The sequence below is a fragment of the Vidua chalybeata genome (assembly GCF_026979565.1).
Source record: "Vidua chalybeata isolate OUT-0048 chromosome 36 unlocalized genomic scaffold, bVidCha1 merged haplotype SUPER_36_unloc_3, whole genome shotgun sequence".
Taxonomy (NCBI): domain Eukaryota; kingdom Metazoa; phylum Chordata; class Aves; order Passeriformes; family Viduidae; genus Vidua; species Vidua chalybeata.
The window spans coordinates 42779-55061 of NW_026530301.1; positions in this window are offsets into that span (position 1 = coordinate 42779).

Sequence of the window (12283 nt, forward strand, 5' to 3'; positions counted from 1 at the left end):
AACCCAAAACGAACCCAAAACACCCCAAAAGGACCCAAAAACTCCCCAAATCCCCCCCATTGCCCCCAGACTCACGCCGGCAGCCCGCGCCCTCGCTGGGCTCCATGCCGGCCCCGCGGACGCAGCCCAGCGCCGGCGGCTCGGCCCAGCGCCACAAAGAAACACCCAAAAACACCCCAAAATCAACCAAAAACAACCCAAAACAACCCAAAATGAACCCAAAACGAACCCAAAACACCCCAAAAGGACCCAAAAACTCCCCAAATCCCCCCCATTGCCCCCAGACTCACGCCGGCAGCCCGCGCCCTCGCTGGGCTCCATGCCGGACCCGCGGACGCAGCCCAGCGCCGGCGGCTCGGCCCAGCGCCACAAAGAAACACCCAAAAACACCCCAAAACAACACAAAAACAACCCCAAACACCAAAAAAACCACCCCAAAACAACCCAAAACACGCCAAAACCGCCCAGAAACACCCTAAAACAACCCAAAACCAACCTGAAACACCCAAAAACACCCCAGAAACATCCAAAGACACCCCAAAACACCCCAGAAACACCCAAAAACAATTCAACACAAAACATCCTCAAAACACCCCAAAAACACCCCAGAACACTCTAAAAACACCCCAAAAACACCCGAACTCAACCCAAAACACCCCAACACAACCAAAAAACACCCCCAAACCACCCCAAATCCCCTCAAACACCCCCAAATCCCCCCAAACACCCCCAGACTCACGCCGGCAGCCCGCGCCCTCGCTGGGCTCCATGCCGGCCCCGCGGACGCAGCCCAGCGCCGGCGGCTCGGCCCAGCGCCACAAAGAAACACCCAAAAACACCCCAAAATCAACCAAAAACAACCCAAAACAACCCAAAACGAACCCAAAACGAACCCAAAACACCCCAAAAGGACCCAAGAAGTCCCCAAATCCCCCCAAACGCCCCCAGACTCACGCCGGCAGCCCGCGCCCTCGCTGGGCTCCATGCCGGCGGCGCAGACGCAGCCCAGCGCCGGCGGCTCGGCCCAGCGCCCGTCCTCGCGGCAGTACATCAGCGGCACGCCCTCGGCGGCCGGCACGGCGCCCGGCACGCAGGCCCCGGCCACGGGGGCCACCAGCTCGGCGGGCACGGTGGCCGGGAAGCGGGCGAGGCGCGCGGTGGCGGCCGGGCAGCGGCGGAAGAAGAGGCGCACGGAGAGCAGCGCCATGCAGGCGCCCAGGTCCTGGAAGGCCAGGTAGAAGCCGGCGCGGCTCAGCGGGCCCAGCCGCAGCACCTTGCGGTTGACGCGGCCCCGCGGGCCCCCGGCGCCGGCCCCGGGCCAGCGCGCCAGGTGCTCGGCGGCCACCGTGTCCACCTTGACGTAGGGGTTCTCCATCCAGGGCGGCGACGTGGCCGTGGCCGTGTCGGCGTCCGACTCGTGGTAGAACACCGAGAAGGTTTCCTTGCACGCCCGGGCGGCGCCGGGGGCGCGGCGGCGGCGGCGCCGGGCGGGGCCCCGCGGGTGGAACAGGTGCGGAGGGGCGGGGGCGCGCAGGTGGAGGGGGTCGGGTTTGGGGTCGCTGCCGTGGAGATCGGCGGGTTTGGGGTCGTTTCCAGAGAAATTGAGCGGTTTTGGGTCGCTGCCGTGGAGGTCAAAGTGTTCGGGGTCGTCGCCATGGAGATCAAAGTGTTCGGGGTCGTTGCCGTGGAGATCGATGGATTTGGGGTCGTTTCCAGAGAAATGGAGCAATTTGGGGTTGTTGCCATGGAGATCGGCGGGTTTGGGGTCGTTTCCATAGAAATTGAGTGCTTTGGGGTCGTTGCCATGGAGATCAAAGTGTTCGGGGTCGTTGCCATGGAGATCAACAGGTTTGGGGTCATTTCCATGGAGATTGGTGGGTTTGGGGTCGTTGCCATGGAGATCGGCAGATTTGGGGTTGTTGCCATGGAGATTGAGCGGTTTTGGATCGTTTCCATAGAAATGGAGCGATTTGGGGTCGTTGCCATGGAGATCGGCGGGTTTGGGGTCGTTTCCAGAGAAATTGAGCGGTTTTGGGTCGCTGCCGTGGAGGTCAAAGTGTTCGGGGTCGTCGCCATGGAGATCAAAGTGTTCGGGGTCGTTGCCGTGGAGATTGAAGTGTTCGGGGTCGTCGCCATGGAGATCAAAGTGTTCGGGGTCGTTGCCATGGAGATTGAGTGGTTTTGGATCGTTTCCATAGAAATGGAGCGATTTGGGGTCGTTGCCATGGAGATCAAAGTGTTTGGGATCGTTGCCATGGAGATCAGCGGGTTTGGGGTCGTTTCCAGAGAAATTGAGCGGTTTGGGGTCGTCGCCATGGAGATCAAAGTGTTCGGGGTCGTTGCCATGGAGATTGATGGATTTGGGGTAGTTTCCATAGAAATGGAGCGATTTGGGGTCGTTGCCGTGGAGATCGATGGATTTGGGGTCGTTTCCAGAGAAATTGAGCGGTTTGGGGTCGCTGCCGTGGAGATTGAAGTGTTCGGGGTCATTGCCATGCAGATTGAGTGGTTTTGGGTCGTTTCCATAGAAATTGAGTAGTTTGGGGTCGTTGCCATGGAGATCGATGGGTTTGGGGTCATTGCCGTGGAGATCGGCAGATTTGGGGTCGTTTCCATAGAAATTGAGCGCTTTGGGGTCGTTGCCATGGAGATCAAAGTGTTTGGGGTCGTCGCCATGGAGATCAAAGTGTTTGGGGTCGTTGCCATGGAGATCAGCGGGTTTGGGGTCGTTGCCATGGAGATCAGTGGGTTTGAGGTCGTTGCCATAGAAATTGAGCGCTTTGGGGTCGTTGCCATGGAGATCAGGGCACTCGGGATCGTTGCCATGGAGACTGAGGCGTTCGGGGCCGTTGCCACGGAGCTCGAGGTTGCCAAGGGCATCCCGGTTGCCCGGGGGATGCCCGGGGGCGTGTCCAGGCGTGTCCCCAGGCGTGTCCCCGGGCGTGTCCCCAGGTGTGTCCCCAGGTGTGTCCAGAGCCACCCCAGCTGTCCCCCGTGTCCCCCGTGTCCCCCCCGGGCTGTCGCTGTCCGGTGTCCCCCGTGTCCCCCGTGTCCCCCGTGTCCCCCCCGGGCTGTCCGGTGTCCCCCGTGTCCCCCGTGTCCCCCCCGGGCTGTCACTGTCCGGTGTCCCCCGTGTCCCCCGTGTCCCCCCCGGGCTGTCACTGTCCGGTGTCCCCCGTGTCCCCCGTGTCCCCCGTGTCCCCCCCGGGCTGTCCGGTGTCCCCCGTGTCCCCCGTGTCCCCCGTGTCCCCCCCGGGCTGTCGCACGCCATCACGGTGAAGCGGATCTCGGCCAGCACGGTGGTGGCGGCGCCGCGGGGCACCCAGCGCGAGCGGAGCCAGCTGTTCTGGGCGGGGCTCCAGCTGTTCTGGGCGGGGCTCCAGCTGTTCTGGGCGGGGCTCCGGCCGCCGTGAGGGGCGGGGTCCCGGCCGGCCCCGCCCCCGCCCCGCCCCGAGCACACCTCGAAGGTGCGAACGGCCCCGCCCAGCTCCGCGTCCAGCGCGCTCAGCTCCTCCCACTGCCGGACAGACGGACAGACAGGGACAGACAGGGGACAGGGACAGACAGGGACAGACAGGGACAGACAGGGACAGACAGGGACAGACAGGGGGACAGGGACAGGGACAGACAGGGACAGACAGGGACAGACAGGGACAGACAGGGACAGGGACAGACAGGGGACAGACAGGGGGACAGGGACAGACAGGGACAGGGACAGGGACAGACAGGGACAGACAGGGGGACAGGGACAGACAGGGACAGACAGGGACAGGGACAGGGACAGACAGGGGGACAGGGACAGGGACAGACAGGGACAGACAGGGGGACAGGGACAGACAGGGACAGACAGGGACAGGGACAGGGACAGACAGGGACAGGGACAGACAGGGACAGACAGGAACAGGGACAGGGACAGGGACAGGGACAGGGACAGACAGCGACAGGGACAGGGACAGGGACAGACAGGGACAGACAGGGACAGGGACAGGGACAGGGACAGGGACAGACAGCGACAGGGACAGGGACAGGGACAGACAGGGACAGGGACAGACAGGGACAGACAGGAACAGGGACAGGGACAGGGACAGGGACAGACAGCGACAGGGACAGGGACAGGGACAGACAGGGACAGACAGGGACAGGGACAGGGACAGACAGGGGGACAGGGACAGGGACACGGGACACAAGGACATGGAGAGGACAAGGGGTGGGGACACGCAGGGGGTGCGGTGACACGGGGGGGACACGGGGGGACACGGGGGGACAGAGAGGTGAGCGGCGCTGGCCTCCTGTCCCCCCTGTCCCTGCCAGTGTCACCTGTCCCCCATCAGTGTCACCTGTCCCTGTGGGTGTCCCCTGTCCCTGTCAGTGTCCCCTGTCCCTGTCCCTATCAATGTCACCTGTCCCTCCCCGGGCGGGTGTCCCCTGTCCCTGTCCCTGTCAGTGTCCCTGTCCCTGTCTCACCTGTCCCTCCCCGGGCGGGTGTCCCCTGTCCCTGTCCCTGTCCCTGTCCCTGTCCCTGTCAGTGTCACCTGTCCCTGTCCCTGTCCCCACCTGTCCCTCCCCGGGCGGGTGTCACCTGTCCCTGTCAGTGTCACCTGTCCCTGTCCCTGTCCCCACCTGTCCCTCCCCGGGCGGGTGCACCGTCCAGCGCAGCTCGCTCGTCTCCAGCCGCGTGTCCAGCAGCGTCTCTGGGGGGGCGGGGGGGTCAGGCCGGGGGGACCCCCCGGGACCCCAAATTCCAACAGAGACCCCAAACACACCCCAAAAAAACCAAACCCGCCCCCAAAACCCCAAACACACCCCAAAAACACCAAATACACCCCCAAAACCCCAAACACACCCCAAAAAACCAAATCCATCCCCAAAACCCCAAACACACCCCAAAAACACCAAACCCGCCCCCAAAACCCCAAACACACCCCAATAACCCCAAATACACCCCCAAAACCCCAAACACACCCCCAAAAAACCAAATCCATCCCCAAAACCCCAAATACACCCCAAAAAAACCAAACACACCCCCAAAAAACCAAATCCATCCCCAAAACCCCAAATTCACCCCCAAAACCCCAAATCCACCCTAAAAAACCCAAATCTGACACAAGAGACCCCAAATCCACCCCAAAAGCCGAAATACACCCCAAAAACACCAAACACACCCCAAAAACCCCAAATCCACCCCCAAAACCCCAAATACACCCCAAAACCACCAAATTCACCCCAAAAACCCCAAATCCCAACTCAAAAACACCAAATACATCCCCAAACCGCCAAATTCATCCCAAAACCACCGAATTCACCCCCAAAAACACCAAATACACCCCAAACCCCCCAAATTCCAACAGAGACCCCAAATCCACCCCAAAAAACCCAGATCCCCCCCTGGGACCCTGAATTTCACCCCTGGGACCCCAAATCCCCCCCCCGGGACCCCAACCCCCCCAAGAGACCCAAAATCCGCCACCCAAAACCCCAAATCCACCCCAAAAACACCAAATATACCCCAAAACCCCAAATCTGACACAAGAGACCCCAAATCCACCCCAAAACCCCCAAATCCCATCCCAAAAAACCCAAATTCACCCCAAATACCCCAAAATCCGACACAGAGACCCCAAATCCCCCCTCGGGACCCCAAATTCCATCCCAGAGACCTCAAACCACCCCAGAGACCCCAAATCCACCCCAAAACCCCAAATCCACCCCAAAACCCCAAATCCCATCCCAAAACCCCCAAATCCACCCCAAAACCCCCAAATCCACACAGAGACCCCAAATCCCCCCCCAGAGACCCCAAATCCACCCCAGAGACCCCAAATCCACCCCAAAAAACCCAAATTCCATCCCCAAAACCCCAAATCCGCCCCAGAGACCCCAAATCCATCCCAAAAACCCCAAATCCACCCCAAAAAACCCCAAATTCCATCCCCAAAAACCCCAAATCCACCCCAGAGACCCCAAATCCATCCCAAAAACCCCAAATCCACCCCAGAGACCCCAAATCCCATCCCAAAAACCCCAAATCCACCCCAAAAAAACCCAAATTCCATCCCCAAAAACCCCAAATCCACCCCAGAGACCCCAAATCCACCCCAAAAAACCCAAATTCCATCCCCAAAACCCCAAATCCGCCCCAGAGACCCCAAATCCATCCCAAAAACCCAAATCCACCCCAAAAAAAACCCAAATTCCATCCCCAAAAACCCCAAATCCACCCCAGAGACCCCAAATCCATCCCAAAAACCCCAAATCCACCCCAAAAAACCCAAATTCCATCCCCAAAAACCCCAAATCCACCCCAGAGACCCCAAATCCCGGGGGTCCCGGGGGGTATTTGGGGTCACTCACCCTCCTCCGCCAGCCCCAGGGGGACCCAGAGCCACAAGAGCCAGAGCCCCATGGCCGGGGGTCCCCAAAATCCGGGGGGGTCCCCAAATCCGGGGGGGTCCCCAAAATCCGGGGGGGTCCCAAAATCCGAGAGGATCCCAAAAAATCCAGGGGAGAATCCCAAAAATCTGGAGAGGATCCCCAAAAAATCCGGGGGGGGGAGAGATTAAAAAAATCCGGAGGGGGGTCCCAAAAATCCGGGAGGGGTCCCAAAATCCGGGGGGGGTCCTAAAATCCAGAGAGGGAATCCCAAAAATCTGGAGAGGATCCCAAAAATCCCGGGGGGGGGTCCCAAAAATCCGGGGGGGTCCCCAAAATCCGGGGGGGAATCCCAAAAATCTGGAGAGGATCCCAAAATCCCGGGGGGGGGGTCCTAAAAAATCCGGGGGGGGTCCCAAAAATCCAGGAGGTCCCAAAAAATCCGGGAGGGTCCCAAAAATCCGGGGGGGTCCCAAAAATCCGGGGGGGTCCCAAAAATCCGGGAGGGTCCCAAAAAATCCGGGAGCGTCCCCAAAAACTCCTCGGGGGGTGGGGGGGGGGGGTCCCAAAAACTCCTCAGCGTCCCAAAAATCCGGGGGGGGGTCCCCAAAATCCCCTCGGGGGGTCCCCAAAATCCCCTCGGGGGGGTCCCCAAGCGCCCCGGGGGGTCCCGGCGCCGTTTTTGGGGCGATTCGGGCGCGTTTGGGGCCGCCCCTCCCCCCCCGGGGGTCGCGGGGGTCGCGGGGGGGGAGGGGCGGGGCCCCCCCCCACAGGAAAGGAGCCTTTGTTCGGCACTTCCAGGGAGGGGCACTGGGGGAACTGGGAGGGAACTGGGAGGGACTGGGGGGGACTGGGAGGGACTGGGGGGGAACTGGGAGGGAACTGGGAGGGACTGGGAGGGACTGGGGGGGACTGGGAGAGGGGAGGGGGGCGCTGGGGGGGCCTGGAATGGAACTGGGGGGAACTGGGGGGAACTGGGGGGGACTGGGAGGGAACTGGGGGGTCTAAAATGGGACTGGGAGGGAACTGGGAGGGAACTGGGGGGAACTGGGGGGGGTCTAAATAGAACTGGGGGGAACTGGGAGAGACTGGGAGAGACTGGGAGCATTGGGGGGGGGCCCTAAAATGGGACTGGGAGGGACTGGGAGAGGGGAGGGGGCGCTGGGGGGGCCTGGAATGGAACTGGGAGGGAACTGGGAGGAACTGGGAGGGAACTGGGAGGGAACTGGGAGGGAACTGGGAGGGAACTGGGGGGTCTAAAATGGGACTGGGAGGGAACTGGGAGAGACTGGGAGGAACTGGGAGGAACTGGGAGGGAACTGGGAGAGACTGGAATGGAACTGGGAGAGACTGGGGGGGACTGGGAGAGACTGGGAGGAACTGGGAGGAACTGGGAGGAACTGGGAGCGGGGAGGGGGGCACTGGAGGGGGCTCGAATGGAGCTGGGGGGAACTGGGAGAGACTGGGGGAGACTGGGAGCATTGGGGGGGGGGGCCCTAAAATGGGACTGGGAGGGAACTGGGGGGAACTGGGGGCAACTGGGAGAGGGGAGGGGGCGCTGGGGGGCCCTGGAATGGAACTGGGGGAGACTGGGGGGGACTGGGAGAGACTGGGAGGGAACTGGGGGGAACTGGGGGGAACTGGGGGGGCACTGGGGGAACTGGGAGGGAACTGGGAGAGACTGGGAGAGACTGGGAGGCACTGGGAGCATTGGGGGGGGGGCCTAAAATGGGACTGGGAGGGAACTGGGAGGGAACTGGGAGAACTGGGAGAGGGGAGGGGGTGGTGGGGGGCCCTGGAATGGAACTGGGGGAGACTGGGGGGGACTGGGAGAGACTGGGAGGGAACTGGGGGGAACTGGGGGGAACTGGGGGGGACTGGGAGGGAACTGGGGGGGACTGGGGGGAACTGGGGGGAACTGGGGGGAACTGGGGGGGACTGGGAGAGACTGGGAGGGAACTGGGGGGGACTGGGGGGAACTGGGGGGAACTGGGGGGAACTGGGGGGGACTGGGAGGGAACTGGGGGGGACTGGGGGGGAACTGGGGGGAACTGGGGGGGACTGGGAGAGACTGGGAGGGAACTGGGAGGAACTGGGGGGGACTGGGGGGAACTGGGGGGAACTGGGGGGGACTGGGAGGGAACTGGGGGGGGACTGGGGGGGAACTGGGGGGGACTGGGGGGAACTGGGGGGAACTGGGGGGAACTGGGGGGGACTGGGAGGGAACTGGGGGGGACTGGGAGAGACTGGGGGAGGGAGAAAGGGGCACTGGGAGGAACTGGGAGGAACTGGGGGGAACTGGGGGGAACTGGGGGGGACTGGGAGAGACTGGGAGGCACTGGGAGCATTGGGGGGGGGGGCCTAAAATGGGACTGGGAGGGAACTGGGAGGGAACTGGGAGAACTGGGAGAACTGGGAGAGGGGAGGGGGCGCTGGGGGGCCCTGGAATGGAACTGGGGGAGACTGGGGGGGACTGGGAGAGACTGGGAGGGAACTGGGGGGAACTGGGGGGGACTGGGAGGGAACTGGGAGAGACTGGGAGGGAACTGGGGGGAACTGGGGGGAACTGGGGGGACTGGGAGGGAACTGGGGGGAACTGGGGGGAACTGGGAGGGAACTGGGGGGAACTGGGGGGGACTGGGAGGGAACTGGGGGAACTGGGGGGGACTGGGAGGGAGTGGGAGGGAACTGGGGGGAACTGGGGGGAACTGGGGGGGACTGGGGGGGACTGGGAGAGACTGGGAGGGAACTGGGGGGTCTAAAATGGGACTGGGAGGAACTGGGAGGGCGATGGGGGAACTGGGGGCACCGGGAGAGAACTGGGGGGGGCTGAAATGGGACTGGGATAAAACTGGGGGGAACTGGGAGGGACTGGGAGAGACTGGGAGCACTGGGAGGGACTGGGAGGAGCCGGTGCCAAGGACCAGTACAGACCAGTACAAACCAGTACAAACCAGTACAAACCAGTACAGACCAGTACAAACCAGTACAAACCAGTACAGACCAGCACAGACCAGTACAGACCAGCACAGACCAGTACAAACCAGTACAGACCAGTACAGACCAGTACAAACCAGTACAAACCAGTACAGACCAGCACAGACCAGTACAGACCAGCACAGACCAGTACAAACCAGTACAGACCAGCACAGACCAGTACAACCAGTACAAACCAGTACAGACCAGTACAAACCAGCACGGGCCTTCACAGACCAGTACAGACCAGTACAAACCAGTACAGACCAGTACAGACCAGTACAGACCAGTACAGACCAGCACAGACCAGTACAAACCAGTACAGACCATTATGAGACCAGTGAAACACCAGTGCAAACCAGTTTGGGCCCATGCAGACCAGTAAAGGACCAGTACAAACCAGTTACAGAGAATTCCCAGTGTTCTGGGGGGCACTGGGAGCACTGGGAGCACTGGGAGCACTGGGAGGGCACTGGGAGCACTGGGAGGGCACTGGGAGCACTGGGAGCACTGGGAGCACTGGGAGGGCACTGGGAGCACTGGGAGCACTGGGAGGGCACTGGGAGCACTGGGAGGGCACTGGGAGGGCACTGGGAGCACTGGGAGCACTGGGAGGGCACTGGGAGGGCACTGGGAGCACTGGGAGGGCACTGGGAGCACTGGGAGGGCACTGGGAGGGCACTGGGAGCACTGGGAGGGCACTGGGAGGGCACTGGGAGCACTGGGAGCACTGGGAGGGCACTGGGAGGGCACTGGGAGCACTGGGAGGGCACTGGGAGCACTGGGAGGGCACTGGGAGGGCACTGGGAGCACTGGGAGGGCACTGGGAGCACTGGGAGCACTGGGGGGGCAGCACTGGCAAAATGGCGGCGCCCAGCGCGGCCTCAGGAGCCGCTCTGCGCCTGCGCGGGAGCCCGGCGAGACAAAATGGCGGCCGCCGCCGCCGTCACGTGACGCGCGCGGAGAAGATGGCGGCGCCCGCGGGAAGGGGGCGGGTCCCGCGCCCGCGCGCGCGGGAGCGGCGGCCAATGGGAGGGCGGCGGAGGCGGAGGCCGCGCAGGCGCAGCGGAGCGCGAGTTCCCGCCGGGACCATAGAGAGGAGCGCGGCCAGAGCGGCCCCCGCCGGCCCCGGCCCGCCCCGAGCGCCCCGAGCGGCCCCGGCGCTTCCTCCGCGCCGCTCCCGCCGCCGAGGCCGCGGGTAAAGCCCCGGGCGGGCTCGGGCGGCTCGGTCCTCCCGCGCATGCCCGGAGCGGCCGCCGCCGCTTCCCCCTTGCGCCCCCCCCCCCGCCCACCCCGGCTCGTTCCGGCGCGCCGCCATTTCGGCGGCGTCACTTCCGGCCGGCGCGGGACCGGAAGCGAGCGGGGCAGCGGCGCGCGGGGCCGGGACCGCGCGTGCAGGTCCGGAGGGGCGGGGGGGGGGGTGTCCCGGCGTGACGTCACGGAGGGGAGGCGTGACGTCACCGGGGGCTGTGGGGGGGGCTTTGGCGGGGGGGGGTCGAGGGGGGGGGGGAGGGTCGGGGCCTGGGGAGGCCGCAAAGCATCTCGGGATGGCGGCCGTGAGGGGCTTCGGGGGTCCCGGGGGGGATGGGAGGGGGAGCTGGGGGGTCCCGGGGGGATGGGAGGGGGAGCTGGGGGATCCCGGGGGGATGGGGGGGAGCTGGGGGGTCCCGGGGGGATGGGGGGGGAGCTGGGGGGTCCCGGGGGGATGGGAGGGGGAGCTGGGGGGTCCCGGGGGGATGGGAGGGGGAGCTGGGGGGTCCCGGGGGGATGGAGGGGGAGCTGGGGGGTCCCGGGGGGATGGGGGGGGAGCTGGGGGGTCCCGGGGGGATGGGAGGGGAGCTGGGGGGTCCCGGGGTCTGGGGGCTTTGGGCGGAAGCTGGGGGCGGCAGGGGCGGGGATTTGGGGGGTCCCGGTGGTCACTGGGGGGGTCATTCTGGGGGTCAGGGGGGTCCAGGTGGTCACTCTGTGGGTCAGGGGGTCACTGGGGGGGTCAGGGGGGTCAGGGGGGTCCAGGTGGTCACTGGGGGGGTCAGAAGTGTCCAGGTGGTCACTTTGTGGGTCTGGGGGGTCACTGTGTGGGTCGGGGGTGTCCCGAGGGTCACTCCGGGGGGTCACTCCGGGGGTCAGGGGTGTCCGGGGGTGTCCGAGGGTCACTCTGTGGTCACTCTGTGGGTCAGGGGTGTCCGGGGCGGTCACTGTGTGGTCACTCTGTGGGTCAAGGGTGTCCGGGGGTCACTCTGTGGTCACTCTGTGGGTCAGGGGTGTCCGGGGCGGTCACTGTGTGGTCACTCCGGGGGTCGGGGGTGTCCAGGGGTCACTGTGTGGGTCTGGGGGGTCACTCGGGGGTCACTCTGCGGTCACTCTGCGGTCACTCTGCGGTCACTCTGTGGTCACTCTGCGGTCACTCTGCGGTCACTCGGGGGTCACTGTGTGGTCACTCTGTGGTCACTCTGTGGTCACTCTGTGGTCACTCTGCGGTCACTCTGTGGTCACTGTGTGGTCACTGTGTGGGTCTGGGGGGTCACTCGGGGGTCACTCGGGGGTCACTCTGCGGTCACTCGGGGGTCACTCTGCGGTCACTCGGGGGTCACTGTGTTATCACTCTGCGGTCACTCTGCGGTCACTCTGCGGTCACTCTGCGGTCACTGTGTGGTCACTCTGCGGTCACTCTGCGGTCACTCGGGGGTCACTCTGTGGTCACTCTGCGGTCACTCTGCGGTCACTCGGGGGTCACTGTGTTATCACTCTGCGGTCACTCTGCGGTCACTCTGCGGTCACTCTGCGGTCACTCTGCGGTCACTGTGTGGTCACTCTGCGGTCACTCTGCGGTCACTCTGCGGTCACTGTGTGGGTCTGGGGGGTCACTCTGCGGTCACTCTGCGGTCACTCTGCGGTCACTGTGTGGGTCTGGGGGGTCACTCTGCGGTCACTCTGCGGT